We start from the raw sequence: 11,517 nt of genomic DNA on the forward strand, positions 1-11,517 counted from the left end.
CGAGATCACGCCACTTCACTCCAGCCTGGGCGACAGAGCAAGACTCTGTCTCAAAAAAAAAAAAAAAGAAAGAAAGAAAAGCAAAACAAAACCTCACCTTCCTCCCCTACCCAGACACGTTGTATACCCTTCCCTGTTTATTGTTTATACCACATGTCACCATCTGAAACATTTTATAAATTGTGTTTTACTTTCTAGTTTATTATCTTCCTCTTCTCCTCTCCCCTTCCCTCCCCTCCCCTCACCTCACTAGAATGTCAGCTCCACAAGGACAGAGATTTTTGTTTATTTGCTTCACTGCCATATCCCCAGGGCCTAAAGTATTATAGGTGCCCAATACATTCTTTTGAATGTTGACGATGGAATCCGCGTGTTACAGAAACTGAGACACAGGAGATTAAGTAAACTTGTACAAAGTCACACACTAGTAAGTGGCTGAATTTGGATAATGAACTCAGAATATAGGCAGTGACAGCAGAGAATGGGGAGAGGAGGGAATGAAAGAAAACAAGGACCTGACAGATGGGTTTCAGGTCCGCGGGCTGATGCTGCACCAGGGGGTGAGGTTGATATTGTGAGACCTCTGGGGGTTGACATGAAGAGTAAATGAACTAAGACTTGAAAACACATTGTACACATAGGGAAAAGAGATTCTAAGAAAACTATTCCATGAATTTTGAATTCCCAGCCATGTTTCTGACCTTCTCCACCCTTGCTGCTGAGGCATCTGTTGCTTCCAGTGGGGGACAGGTTCAGCAGCAGACGAGCAGCGCCTCCTTAGCTTTGCCTTTCTAAATGGATTTTTTGAAAGAGTAGAGGAGACCTAATAGTGTCAGAATCCAGAGTTTCAATGTAAAGGCCTACACACTTGGGAGACATAAAGAGTTTTTTTCTGGACCCCAACACCTCCTTTTAAATGTCAAGATCTGGGCTGGGCGCAGTGGCTCACGCCTATAATTCCAGCACTTTGGGAAGCTGAGGTGGGTGGATCACCTGGGGTCAGGAGTTGAGACCGGTCTTGCTAACATGGTAAAATCCCGTCTTTACTAAAAATACAAAAATTAGCCAGGCGTGGTGGCGGGTGCCTGTAGTCCCAGCTACTCGGGAGGCTGAGACAGGAGAATCACTTGAACCCGGGAGGCAGAGGTTGCAGTGAGCTGAGATCGTGCCACTGCACTCCAGCCTGGGCTACAGAGTGAGACTCTGTCTCAAAAAACAAAAATAAAAATAAAATTAATGTCAAGATCTGGAGTCTGGCCAAGTTGGGGCCTGGACTTTTTACTATGAGCCCTGGAGGGAGGGAAGGTAGGAGACAAAGCAGTGATTCTCCAATTTGAGTGTGCATCAGAATCATCTGGAGGGCTTGTTCCAACAGGGATTGCTGCCTGGGCCCCACTTGCAGAGTTTCTGATTCAGTAGCTCCAGGGTGGGGCTGGAGAATTTGCATTTCTAACAACTTTCTAGGTGATATGAACAACATTTTTTTTTGTTTGTTTGTTTTTAGGAGCCAGAGTCTAGCTCTGTCACCCAGACTGGAGTGCAGTAGCCTGATCACAGCTCACTGCAACCTCAAACTCCCAGGCTCAAGCAAGCCTCCTGCTTCAGCCTCCAGAGTAGCTAGGACTACAGGCATGTGCCACAACACCTGGCTAATTTTTAAAAATTTTTTTTGTAGAGGTGGGCTCTCGCTGTGTTGCCCAGGCTAGTCTCAAACTCCTAGGTTCAAGTGATCCCCCTGCCTGAGCCTCCCAAAACGCTGGGATTGCAGGCATGAGCCACCGAGCCTAGCTCCAATACCAACCACACCTTGAATAGCCCTGATGTGAGGGTTGTTCTCAGTCCCAGGGGCAGTCTCGCAGAGCCCATGCCCTCCAGGATGGAGGTGTGAAGAAGGAATCCCAGGAGGTGGGGGGTGGTATGGAAATGCTCAGGAAGACGGTGGGCAAGAAGAAGGTTGGGGTCAGAGGAGAGGGTGTGAAGGCTATGACCAGGAACATAGTTATGGGCAGCAGAGGCCAGGGGACCTGCCCAGAGGACAGAGGGGATGTGTGCCTCAGCCACACTGCAGAGGGCAGACACTTGAAAGAGGAGGCAGTACTGGGTCAGAGGCTCCTTCCCCAACCATAAGACTATCCAAGCCCCCAACTCCATTCCCCTTCGGATGTCACCCTGAAGAAGGGACAGACAGGACTGAGAAGCCATGAAAGATTGAGTATTTTCTCCCAAAGAGCCTGAGAGGACTTGGGATGGCGCAATTTAGAATGTCTTGTAACAACGTCATGAATTAATCCCTCTGCTCCTACCAGGGCATGAGGAAATGGCCCCAAAGTTGCAATGCAATGGTTAAGAGCAAACATTTCCTGGATATGCAATCCTAGGCAGGAGACACCCTCTCTGAACTTCAGTCTCCTCGAATCTAAATTGAGGATGAAAATATCATCCATCTCATCAGATTGAAAGGTTTAAAGGAGATCATTCATACAGTGGAGTATAGAGCTAGAGCCTGGCAGAGGGCAAATATTCAATCAATGGTGTTTATGATGATGGGTTTTAAAGGCTGGGCACAGTGGCTCATGCCTGTAATCCCCCCACTTCGTGAGGCTAAGGCGGGTGGATCACTTAAGGTCAGGAGTTCGAGATCAGCCTGGCCAACATGGTGAAACCCCGTCTCTCCTAAAAATACACACACACACATCCACACACACACACACACACACACACTAGCCCGGCATGACAGTGGGCACCTGTAATCCCAGGTACTTGAGAGACTGAGGCAGGAGAATCACTTGAACCTGGGAGACTGAGGTTGCAGTGAGCCAAGATTGTGCCACTGTACTCCAGCCTTGGCGACAGAGTGAGACTCTGTCTCAAAAAAAAAAAAAAAAAAAAATTCTTCCCTGCCTTCAATTTGTTCTCTCTTCCTCCCTTCCTCAAATACTTATACTTACTGGGACCTACTAACCCCTGACATGGATTTTGCCCCCATGGAACTCACATCAGGAAATCAGACCAGTCAACAGGCAATTAGTAGCTTACTGTGGGCTGGTGCTGTGTTGGAGTAAGCTGGGGGGACTGGGACTGGGGACGCTGAGAAGCCTTTCTGGAGGATGAGATGCATTGTTTATTTAGGGGGCTTTATTGAAGCTGATAATAAACAAAAAGTATACATATTTTGAAAGAATAATAACACTTGGGGCTGGGCATGGTGGCTCACACCTATAATCCCAGCACTTTGGGAGGCCAAGGCAGGAGGATGGCTTGCACCCAGGTGTTCAAGACCAGCCTGGGCAACATAGTGATACCTTGTCTCTATTTTACTTAAAAAGGATCACTCTTGGGAAGGAAAGAGTGAAAATTATAAACTTTCTCCCTCAGTCAAGGTTCAGAAATATAATTATAGTGTGCAACACTTTATAATGGGAGGCAGGAGAGTATGGTTGATTTTGAAATCAGACGAGCTGGAATCCAGATTCTGAGGTTTAACAAATGGTCTGACCCTGGACTGCTTAGCTTCTCTGAGCCTCAGTTTTCCTTATCTGTAAAATGAGACTCAAGATAACTACTTGACATGTGGGTTTGTGGTAAGATTTAAAAGAGGCAGATTATGTACAGTACCTAGCATTTATTATTTGCTAACTAATTCCGAGTCCAGGGCTGGAGACTGGATCTGGGCTTTTTTCCTCTCCACCCTGTGTCCTGTCACTTTCTGTCTCTCCTTTGGTTTTCTGGGTCATAATGAACTGATTGATGACCCACTTGTCTTCCCCACCAACCTGGGTGATCCTTGAGAACAGAGTCTGATTCAGGGTCTGTTTAGTTTATCCCCCGCTTTTTTATCCCCCGCTGCGCTTTTTTTTCTCAGTGACAGTTTTGCTCTGTTGCCCAGGCTGAAATGCAGTGGTATGATCATAGCTTACTATAACCTTGAACTGCTGGGCTCATGTGATCCTCCCACCTCAGCCTCCCAAAGCACTGGGATTATAGGTGTAAGCCAACATGCCCAGTCCCTAGATATGTTCTTTGGTGAAGTATCTGTTCAAATATTTTGCCCCTATTTGCATTACTTATTTTCTAACTACTGCATTTGGAAGTTCTTTTTATATTCTGGATACAAGACTTTTATCAAATATATTGTATTGGCCCATTTTACACTGCTATAAAGAACTACTTGAGACTGGGTAATTTATAAAGAAAAGAGGTTGACCGGGTGCAGTGGCTCATGCCTATAATCCCAACACTTTGGGAGGCCAAAGTGGGAGGATCACGAGGTCAGGAGTTTCAGACCTGCCTGGCCAACATGGTGAAACCCATCTCTACCAAAAACACAAAAATTAGCCAGGCGTGGTTGCAGGTGCCTGTAATCCCAACTACTCAGGAGGCTGAGGCAGGAGACTCGATTGAACCCGGAAGGCAGAGATTGCAGTAAGCCAAGACCGTGCCATTGCACTCTAGCCTGGGCGACAGAGCAAGGCTCTATCTCAAAAAAAAAAAAAAAAAAAAAAAAAAAAGAAAGAAAGAAAGAAAAAAAAAAAGAAGAAGAAAAAGACAAGACAAGAAAAGAGGTTTAATTGGCTTACAGTTCCACATGGCTGGGGAGGCCTCAGGAAACTTAAAATCATGGCAGAAGGTAAAGGGGAAGCAAGGGCACATTTTACATGGTGGTGAGGAGAGAGTGAGGTAGGGAACTGCCACACTTAAAAACCATCAGATCTCAGGGGAACTAACTCACTGTCATGAAAACAGGAAGGGAGAACCCCTACCCCCATGATCCAATCACCTTCCACTAGGCCCCTTCTTTAACACATGGGAATTATAATTCCAGATGAGATTTGGGTGGGGACACAGAGCCAAATGAGATCATTCTGCCCATGGTTCCTCCCAAATCTCATGTCCTTTCACATTTCAAAACTAATTATGCCTTCCCAACAGTCCCCAAAAGTCTTAAATCATTGCAACATTAACTCAAAAGTCCAAGTCCAAAGTCTCATTACAGAGAAGGCAAGTCCCTTCTGCCTATGAGCTTGTGAAATCAATGGTGGTACAGGCATTGGTTAAATGTTTCTGTTCCAAATGGGAGAAACTGACCAAAGTAAAAGGGTCACAGGCCCCATGCAAGTCCAAAACCCAACAGGGCAGTCATTAAATCTTAAAACTCTAAAATAATCTCCTTTGACTCTATGTCTCACATCAAGGGCATGTTGATGCAAGAAGTGGGTTTCCAAGGCCTTGGGCAGTTCCACCCCTGTGGCTGTACAGGGTATAGCCTCCACGGCTGCTTTTAAAGGCTAGCATTGAGTACCTGTGGCTTTTTCAGACACATGGTGCAAGCTGTCAGTGTATCTGGGGTCTGGAAGACAATGGCCCTCTTCTCGCAGCTCCAGTAGGCAGTGCCCTGGTGGGGACTCTATATTGGGCTCCAACCCCAAATTTCCCCTCCATACTGCCCTAGCAGAGGTTCTCCATGAGGGCTTTGCCCCTGCAGCAGACTTCTGCCTAGACATCCAAATGTTTCCATACCTCCTCTGAAATCTAGGTGGAGTCTCCTAAACTCTTGCCTTCTGCATACCTGCAGGCACAACACCACATGGAAGTCACCAAGGCTTAGAGGTTGCACCTTCTGAAGCCACGGTCTTAGCTATACCTTGGCCTCTTTTAGCCACAGCTGGATCTACAGTGGCTGGGACACAAGGTGCCATGTCCCAAGGCTGCATAGAGCAGCAGGGGCCCTAAGCCTGGCCCATGAAACCATTTTTCTCTTCTAGGCCTCTGGGCCTGTGATGGGAGGGACTGCCATGAAGATCTCTGAAATGCCCTGGAGACATTTTCCCCATTGTCTTGGCAAGTAACATTTGGCTCCTTGTTACTTATGCAAATTTATCCAGCCAGCTTGAATTTCTCCTCAGGAAATGATTTTTTCTTTTCTACTGCTTGGTCAGGCTGCAAATTTCCCAAACTTTTGCTCTGCTTGTCTTTTAAACATAAGTTCCAATTTCAGACCATCTATTTGTGAATGCATATGACTGTATGCTGTTAGAAGCACTCAAGCCACATCTTGAACACTTTGCTGCTTAGAAATTTCTTCCACCAGATATCCCAAATCATTTTTCTCAAGTTCAAAGTTCCACGTATCTCTAGGGCAAAGGCAAAATGCCACCAGTGTCTTTGCTAAAGCATAGCAAGAGTGACTTTTGCTCCAGTTCCCAAAAGGTTCCTCATCTCTATGTGAGACCACTTCAACCTGGACTTCCTTGTCCATATCATTATCAGCATTTTTGTCAAAACCATTCAACAAGTCTCTAGAAAGTTTCAAATTTTCCCACATCTTCCTGTCTTCTTCTGAGCTCTCCAAACTGTTCCAACCTCTGTCTATAACCCAGTTCCAAAGTCACTTCCATATTTTCAGGAATTTTTACAGCAGTACCCCACTCCTGGTACCAATTTTCTGTATTAGTCCATTTTCATATTGCTATACAGAACTACCTGAGACTTGGTAATTTATAAAGAAAAGAGGTTTAATTGGCTCACAGTTTCACATGATGGGGGGAGACCTCATGAAATTTACAATAATGGCAGAAGGCGAAGGGGAAGCAAGGCACATCTTACATGGTGACAGGAGAGAGACAGAGAGAGAGAGCGAGGGAAGAAAGAGCCACACTTTAAAACCATCAGATCTTATGAGAACTCACTATCACAAGAACACCAAGGGGAAAATTTGCCCCCATGATCCAATCGTCTCCCATCAGGCCCCTTCTCTGACATGTAGGGATTAGAATTTGAGATGGGATTTGGGTGGGGACACAAAACCAAACCGTAGCATACATCATTTGCACATATTTTATCTCAGTCTGTAGATTGTATTTGCATTCTCTTGTGTCTTCCAAAGGGCAGGCATTTTAAATTTATTAATCTTTATACCAATACCACACTGTCTTGATTGCAGTGGCTTTCTCTAACTACTCCAAGACAAAGGCATAAGTGAAAAAGGAAAAAAAAAGAGGAATGTTTTTTGAGCATCTGTATGTACAAGCATACTTGCCAAGAAAGAAATTTTATTTTTCTTGGAAAGTTGTGAGGTCATGTGTCCTCTTCCCAGAGCCTGCCCCCTCCCCACCCCTAGGTGTTGTCTGATAGGGACTGAGGTGGACATGACTAACATCTCCCATCTTCTAGAGATAAAACTTTTCTTAATATGGCCTGAGATCACATTAGCTTTGTGATGTTTTCGGTTGACTCACATAAAGCTTGTGATCAACTAAAACCCCTTGTTTTACAAGTGATCCTGTTAAGTCTGGTCAAGTCAGACCCTCTGCACTGATCAGTATGCACTTCATATTACATAATTTTTGATTAGTAATTATGTGTTTAGCTTCATCTAGGTACTTTACATAATAAATTACTATTATGGCTACCACACACTGAGTACTTTTACTATGTGCCAAAGTGCTAAATACTTTGCATATCACACTCAAACTTTGCAACAATCACGTAAAACAGGCTTTATTAACCCCACTTTATTGATGAAGACATTGCGAGTTTTAGGAGTGATGCCATTTCCCAAGATCATCAGTCAGTAGGTGGCAGAGCCAGGAACTAGCTTCAGGGTCCACACTATCCTACTTTTCAGCTTGCAGAAATGAGGAAATGAGGCTCAGAGAGGTCAAATAACTCACCCAAGGTCATATAGGTGGTAAGTGAAGGGTAAATGAGAATGTAGACCCAGGTCTGCCTGGCTTCAAAGCTGGGCTCTTCCCGCTATGCTCTTGGGAGAGCGAGCCCTTGCAACGAGTCTGGAGCATAGGTAGGTCTGAGGCAAGTCATCCCAGGCTGGAGTGATGACTCCTATGTTAGGGACTTTTAAATGATAAAACACCAATCAAACGTCAGGGGTGTCATTAGCATCATTACTCTCATGCTGGCTTGCCAAGTCTAATTCTGGAAACTTTGAAGGTCAGGCCTCACTATATCAGTGATTGATTTGTTTACATGAAATAGAAGCCCACTCCAGCTAGTTTAAGCAAAAAATGTAATTCAATATAAGGCACTGGAACTATCTCACAGATCTCAAGGGCAGGCAAGTCACACAAGGACCTTACACTGAGTACTGGTGTTGGGGAAATGCCCACCTTTCCCTCCACTTCTCTCAAAACACCAGTTTCCTTTCTCTCTTTCAGACACGTGTCCCAAGCAGTCCTCCTTGGCAAATACACATTTCCTTACCCAACCGGGACCTGTGGTGAGCAGTCTGGCCTCTCCTTGTCCTAATTCCAAAGTTCAGGAATCTGACTGGCCCAGCCTGGCCTCTGGAGTGGTTCCCTGTGAGTCAGGTGCCCACTTCTGCCCCAATTCACTGGACAAAGTGGCTGGGCTGCATGGAAGAACCAAGGACCCAGGAGACTCCCTGGGCTTGTGGGCTGAGCAGGTATCTACTGAAGAAACCTACTTCACTTTGGCCTGCCCTAGGGACTAGGAGGAGGCCAGGTGGGCCGCATTTCTGCCCAGTAATTTCCCAGTGCTAAACTTCTTCAGGAGTAAAATGGCTTTCTCTGACACTTCAGTGTCTTAGTGCCTCTAGAAACTCTGGAAGGTTATTTTTAATTTTAATTTTTAAATTTTTTTTTATTTTTATTTTTTGAGATGGAGTCTTGCTCTGTCGCCCAGGCTGGAGTGCAGTGGCGCCATCTCAGCTTACTGCAACCTCCGCTTCCCAGGTTCAAGCAATTCTCCCACCTCAGCCTCCCGAGTAGCTGGGATTACAGACTAATTTTGTATTAGTCTGTAATACACCTTGCCTGACTAATTTTTGTATTTTTAGTAGAGATGAGCTTTCACCATGTTGGCCAGGCTGGTCTCTAACTCCTGACCTCAAATGATCTGCCTGCTGGGATTACAGGTGTAAGCCACCACTCCTGGCCTATTTTTAAATTATGTATTTATTTTATATTTTGTAGAGAGAAGGTCTCGCTATGTTGCCCAGGCTGGTCTCAAACTCCTGGGTTCAAGCTATCCTCCTACCTCAGCTTCCCAAAGTCCTGGGATCACAGGCGTTAGCCACCATGCCTGGCCAGCTCTGAAAGGTTCCGACAGAGTGTAGTGACGTGTGTGTAGCTCATGCTTTGGGGCTATTGAAGGCTCCTGGGGACTCGTCTACCTGTTTTTCTTAGTCCCTGGCCCTGGTTTACAGACCATTCCCAAGGAACTTCCTGTCTTGCCTTCCTGAGTCACTGCTCAGCCTTGAAAACACGATACATTTGCTGCTTTTGACCAGCCACCTCTTCACTGATTCTGTCTAGTCTCTGTGTTTTCCTTTGCTGGGTGTGACTCTTTGAATCAGACTTCCAGAATATTAGGGCTGAAAGATCATTGCATCCGAATGCCCTCCACCACTCGCTTGTGGGACCTGAGGTGCAGAGAGGAGAGGATGAGTGAATACAGATATACCCAAGGTGGCACAGAAGAGGGTTTTAGGTGATACATGGACAAACATGTTGTTATTGTAATAGCTATATTTAAACAAACTGTACTGTTGCTTAGGCTGAGGCTAAATTTATTTAAGTAAAATAGTACAATAAAGAAAAACACAAAGCAAAAATATCCTTTTTTTTTTTTTTTTTTTTTTTGAGGCGGAGTCTCGCTCTGTCGCCAGGACTGGAGTGCAGTGGCTGGATCTCAGCTCACTGCAAGCTCCGCCTCCCGGGTTCACGCCATTCTCCTGCTTCAGCCTCCCGAGTAGCTGGGACTACAGGCGCCCGCCACCTCGCCCGGCTAGTTTTTGTATTTTTAGTAGAGACGGGGTTTCACCGTGTTAGCCAGGATGATCTTGATCTCCTGACCTCGTGATCCGCCCGTCTCGGCCTCCCAAAGTGCTGGGATTACAGGCTTGAGCCACCGCGCCCGGCCTAAAAATATCTTACAGATTATAGAAAATGATGAAATTAGCACAGGAATGAGTGACACTTGGGAAATACTATGTTGATGAATGAGTGGGTGAATGGATGAATGAATGAATAAATGAATGGATAGGGTACAACACTGGAATTTTTAGGATGCATTTTCTTACAGACATGGAACTATTTCCCAGTCCTTGCACTTCAAGTCAGAGAATCATCATGATCCCACAAAACACCAGCACAGCCCCCACAGGCGCTATACTTTTGACGAGATGGAACACAAATTGTTTATCGTGCAGTTCTCTTTTTCCAGGTCAGCAAACTCCAGACTCAGGGGCAACTGAGTGTACCTTTTAAGGTGAACATCTTGAACTCCAGTTGCCCAGCCTCCTTTGGGTTGCTACGACCTTGCTCCTAATCTTACAGAGAGGAGGAGCTTTAAGGACCAGATGGGGTCTCTGGTTTCCCATGGGGCTCCTCAAAGGCAGTCCTTCTTGGCAAAACCCTGCGCCCACGCCAGGACTGAGTCATACAGGGGAAAGTACCCTGGATGGAAGTTGGACAGTGACCTTGGGCAAGCCCCTTCCCTCCTTCTCTGGGTCTTAGTTGCTTCCTCTGAGAAGCAAGGAGGTTTAACTCCACCTCATTCGTACCTTCATTCAATAAACACCAAATGCATTCCTGGCATTTGCTTGGTATGTGCACAGATAAATAGAGTAATTGGATTCAGTGCCTGGAAGAACCCACCGTCAGGTGGGGTGGGGAGAAGGCACATAAGGGCCTGTAATTACAGATATGTTTAAGAAGGGCTAGATGATGTGGACAGTCCCTGCCCGCTCCGGGATCCCCAGAATGTGTCAGTCCGGGGGAAGGAATACATAAATAACTTGACAAGGTCACAGGGCTGCATCCAGAAAAATGTTAGCCCTTGAAGGTAAGGGCAGCCTAGGCCTTGCTCCTGATCCTTCTCCATCCTACAGCAAACCTGCTGAACATGGTCTTTGGAGTTGAACCAATTCAGGTTCCAGCCCCTCAGCAGACACCAACTAGAACTGGAAGCTTCACTCTCTGGGCCTCAGTTTCCTCCTTTATCCAAGGGGGATAGTGCCCTGGGATCTTAGAACGTGTGAGGGTTCCAAAAGGTAAGTATCATGTGTATCATGTCAAGAGCTCGGCACAGGGCCTGGCCCATTGTATGGCTCCACCATTGAGGTAGGAGGTTGAATGGATGTCTGTCCACTCTGCAAACACACCCACCTCTTGCCTCCCTTGGCTGGTCCCAGGGTTGGCTCTCTTTCTGGGGCTCTCTTACCCAAGAGGTCTTGCCTCAGTCCTTTCTTGACCCTTTGAATGCTCTCAGGGGCTTTCCTCTTCCCAGGCCAGAGCCTCCCCATTGTGCACCTCTGCTCTACTGATCTGGCTGTGAACTGGTATGTGCCAGAGACTGGGAAGAGGTTGGCAGGGCTGGGATTCCTTGGGGGAAAGCTGGCCAGAGCTGCAGGTTCCCCGATTCTCTTCCCAGCATTAAATTAGCACTGGAGCTGCCTGGTCTTGCCCAATAACTTGCCCAAGACAAGGTGACATCCTTCCTCCCTTCTTTGAGGCAGGACTGAGTGGCTTCCTAGAAGAA

This window comes from Rhinopithecus roxellana, chromosome 12 (genome assembly GCF_007565055.1).
Source record: "Rhinopithecus roxellana isolate Shanxi Qingling chromosome 12, ASM756505v1, whole genome shotgun sequence".
Lineage (NCBI taxonomy): Eukaryota > Metazoa > Chordata > Mammalia > Primates > Cercopithecidae > Rhinopithecus > Rhinopithecus roxellana.